We start from the raw sequence: 4,511 nt of genomic DNA, 5'->3' as shown, positions 1-4,511 counted from the left end.
AAGTCTACAAATGGTAGAAACGTAGGTTTGCCTTTTCATAATCTTTGTTCTAAGATAAGTCGTAAGGTTAGTTTTGCCTCACGTGTTCCAACATTTTTACGGAATCCAAACTGATCTTCCCCGAGGTCGGCTTCTACCAGTTTTTCCATTCGTCTGTAAAGAATTCGCGTTAGTATTTTGCAGCTGTGACTTATTAAACTGATAGTTCGGTAATTTTCACATCTGCCAACACCTGCTTTCTTTGGGATTGGAATTATTATATGACTGGCTCTCCCAAGGGCATCAGTAGTTCTAATGGAATGTTGTCTACTCCCGGGGCCTTGTTTCGACTCAGATCTTTCAGTGCTCTGTCGAACTCTTCACGCAGTATCTTATCCCCATTTCGTCTTCATCTACATCCTCTTCCATTTGCATAATATTGTCCTCATGGTGTGGGTTCCTGTAGTCATGTCCTAGTTCATAAACCACGGGCAACGTATGAGTGGCCAAGTAAGTGGTCCCGACAGTCGGGATACCAGTTACATTGGAATAAGGCTGGGCATCTCGGACATATTCTGAGTCGTGGTCACCTTTGTGCTCATACGGCAAAGACTACCAAATCCACCGGTTAGTCCCTCAGCCGTTAGGGGTAAAACCCAATGGGACTCGGGGCAAGTAAGGCTAGCAACCTGCTTCCCTGGTACTTTAAATATGATGCTGGCAACAATCAGAGCAAAATGCTCGGACCTTTGGAGGTGACGGTGTCCCACCTCTAACTGACAAACCAGGGACTCCTAAGATACGACTTGGCAAACAAATGGTAATGAGATGGGGAGCTATTAATATCAATGGGGGGTACTCTTGGAAGAAGGTAGAGCTGGCAGAGGCTGCAAGTAAGATGGGGCTGGACGTTTTAGCTGTTAGTGACATTCGGGTAAGGGGTGAGAAAGAAGAAGAAGTGGGAGAATACAAGGTCTACTTGTCAGGAGTCAAAGCAGGAATAGCATAATGGGATGTAGGGCTTTACATCAGGAGAGAAATGGAACCCAGCGTAGTTGCAATAAGGTATGTAAACGAACGACTGATGTGGATAGATTTGACAGTGTCTAGCAAGAAAATTAGGTTTGTGTCAGTATATTCGCATTGTGAAGGGACAGATCAAGATAAGATGGATAGTTTTTATGAGGCACTCAGTGATGTAGTTGTTAGAGTAAAGGACAAGGACAGTGTTCTGCTCATGGGTGATTTTAACGCCAGGATTGGAAATCGAACAGAAGGGTATGAAAAGGTTATGGGTAAATTTGGAGAGGATATGGAGGCCAACAGGAACGGGCAGCAACTCTTGGATTTCTGTGCCAGTATGGGCTTAGTAATCACAAACTCCTTTATTAAACATAAGAACATTCACCGGTATACTTGGGAAAGCAGGGGAACCAAATCTGTCATTGACTATATAATAACAGATCAGGAATTCAGGAAGGCTGTGAGGGACACACGTGTATTCAGGGGATTCTTTGATGACACTGATCATTATTTAATCTGCAGTGAAATTGGGATTGCGAGGCCGAAAGTGCAGGAGGTCAGGTCCATATGTAGGAGGATAAGAGTGGAGAAACTTGAGGATAAGGAAATCAGGCACAAGTACATAACAGCGATCTCAGAAAGGTACCAGTTAGTTGAATGTAGTCAATTACAGTCATTGGAAAAGGAATGCACAAGGTACAGGGACACAGTACTAGAAGTGGCTAAAGAATGTCTTGGAACAGTAGTGTGTAAAAGTAGGAGGAAGCAAACAGCTTGGTGGAATGACACAGTCAAGGCAGCCTGTAAAAGGAAAAAGAAGGCGTATCAAAAATGGCTACATACTAGAACTCAGGTAGACAGAGAAAGTTATGTTGAAGAAAGAAACAAAGCCAAACAGATAATTGCAGCATCCAAGAAGAAATCTTGTGAAGACTTTGGAAACAGGTTGGGGACATTGGGTCAAGCTGCTGGAAAACCATTCTGGAGTGTAATTAGCAGTCTTTGAAAGGGAGGTAAGAAGGAAATGACAAGTATTTTGGACAGGTCAGGAAAACTGCTGGTGAATCCTGTGGATGCCTTGGGCAGATGGAGGGAATATTTTGAAGAGTTGCTCAATGTAGGTGAAAATACGATCAGTAATGTTTCAGATTTCGAGGTACAATGGGATAGGAATGATGATGGAAATAGGATCACGTTTGAGGAAGTGGAGAAAATGGTCAATAGATTGCAGTGCAATAAAGCAGCTGGGGTGGATGAAATTAAGTCGGAACTCATCAAGTACAGTGGAATGTCAGGTCTTAAATGGCTACACAGGATAATTGAAATGGCCTGGGAGTCGGGACAGGTTCCATCAGACTGGACAAAAGCAGTAATCACACCAATCTCTAAACATGGAAACAGAAAAGATTGTAACAACTACAGCGGTATCTCTTTACCCACAACGCTGATTAAAATCTTCTCAGGTATTGTTGAAAGGAAAGTGCGAGTATTAGTTGAGCAGCAATTGGATGAAAATCAGTGTGGGTTTAGGCCTCTTAGAGATTGTCAGGACCAGATCTTTAGCTTACGGCAAATAATGGAGAAGTGTTATGAGTGGAACAGGGAATTGTATCTATGCTTTATAGATCTAGAAAAGGCATATGACCGGGTTCCTAGGAGGAAGTTATTGTCTGTTCTACGAGATTATGGAATAGGAGGCAAACTTTTGCAAGCAATTAAAGGTCTTTACATGGATAGTCAGGCAGCAGTTAGAGTTGACGGTAAACTGAGTTCATGGTTCAGAGTAGTTTCAGGGGTAAGACAAGGCTGCAACCTGTCTCCACTGTTGTTCATATTATTTATGGATCATATGTTGAAAACAATAGACTGGCTGGGTGAGATTAAGATGTGTGAACACAAAATAAGCAGTCTTGCATATGCGGATGACTTAGTTGTGATGGCAGATTCGATTGAAAGTTTGCAGAGTAATATTTCCGAGCTAGATCAGAAATGTAAGGACTATGGTATGAAGATTAGCATCTCCAAAACGAAAGTAATGTCAGTGGGAAAGAAATATAAACGGATTGAGTGCCAAATAGGAGGAACAAAGTTAGAACAGGTGGACGGTTTCAAGTACTTAGGATGCATATTCTCACAGGATGGCAACATAGTGAAAGAACTGGAAGCGAGGTGTAGCAAAGCTAATGCAGTGAGCGCTCAGCTACGATCTACTCTCTTCTGCAAGAAGGAAGTCAGTACCAAGACTAAGTTATCTGTGCACCGTTCAATCTTTCGACCAACTTTGTTGTACGGGTGCGAAAGCTGGGTGGATTCAGGTTACCTTATCAACAAGGTTGAGGTTACGGATATGAAAGTAGCTAGGATGATTGCAGGTACTAGTGGATGGGAACAATGGCAGGAGGGTGTCCACAATGAGGAAATCAAAGAAAAACTGGGAATGAACTCTATAGATGTAGCAGTCAGGGCGAACAGGCTTAGATGATGGGGTCATGTTACACGCATGGGAGAAGGAAGGTTACCCAAGAGACTCATGGATTCAGCAGTAGAGGGTAGGAGGAGTCGGGGCAGACCGAGGAGATTCGGATTCGGTTAAGAATGATTTTGAAGTAATAGTTTGAATACAATGCAATTCTCCTACATAGTGGACAGCAGAGCGATGAATTTATCAAATGAAGGGGCTATTTTTACACTTGGTCTGTATTTATTCAGATAGATTTTCCGTTTCAAACCTATTCGATAGGTTGTGTAGTCAGAACAAGATGCCACACGTATGGAAATGGCAACACAACAACAGGAGGCGCTTCTATTAGCTTTTGTATACAAATTGTACTGTAAAGCTACCAAGAATAACACCATTTATAAATCAGATCTAATGGAAACAAATGATATGGAAACTCTGTCATTTTCATAGTTGTGGCACCTTGGCTAAACACTCGACAACGCCTTTAAAAAAGCCGCAAACAGTTATGAAACGAGGAAGTCCAAATAAATACAACCTAAGTAGAAAAATAAGGTTATTAAACCAAAATTCTTCTCCACGAAATGTTCTAATTCCTGTTTCCCTCGCGTTTCTTCTGTCTAGTAATCAGTCTTCCAGCCAACGGCCTTGCCGCAGTGGTAACACCGGTTCCCGTCAGATCACCGAAGTTAAGCGCTGTCGGGGCGGGTTAGCACTGGATGGGTGACCATCCAGTCTGCCGATCGCTGTTGGTAAGCGGGGTGCACTCAGCCCTTGTGAGGCAAACTGAGGAGCTACTTGATTGTGAAGTAGCGGCTCCGGTCTCGGAAACTGACATACGGCCCGGAGAGCGGTGTGCTGACCACATGCCCTTCCATATCCGCATCCAGTGACGCCTGTGGGCTGAGGATGACACGGCGGCCAGTCGGTACCTTTGGGCCTTCATGGCCTGTCCGAGAGGGGAGAGTTAATCAGTCTTCCGATATGTTTAAAGCAACACGCCATGAATTCCTCTCCTGCGCCAACCTCTTGATCTGAGAGTATTCCTCAG

General features: G+C 43.5%; 1 pseudogene; it reads left to right on the top strand.

The window, feature by feature from the left end:
- The first annotated feature begins 4,098 nt into the window (after positions 1-4,098).
- LOC126485753 (5S ribosomal RNA) lies at positions 4,099-4,215 on the top strand (annotated as a pseudogene).
- Positions 4,216-4,511: the final 296 nt, after the last annotated feature.

The sequence above is a fragment of the Schistocerca serialis genome, chromosome 6 (genome assembly GCF_023864345.2).
Source record: "Schistocerca serialis cubense isolate TAMUIC-IGC-003099 chromosome 6, iqSchSeri2.2, whole genome shotgun sequence".
NCBI lineage: Eukaryota > Metazoa > Arthropoda > Insecta > Orthoptera > Acrididae > Schistocerca > Schistocerca serialis.
The sequence above is the reverse complement of the archived record's forward strand: the minus strand, read 5'-3'. Positions and strand labels throughout refer to the sequence as shown.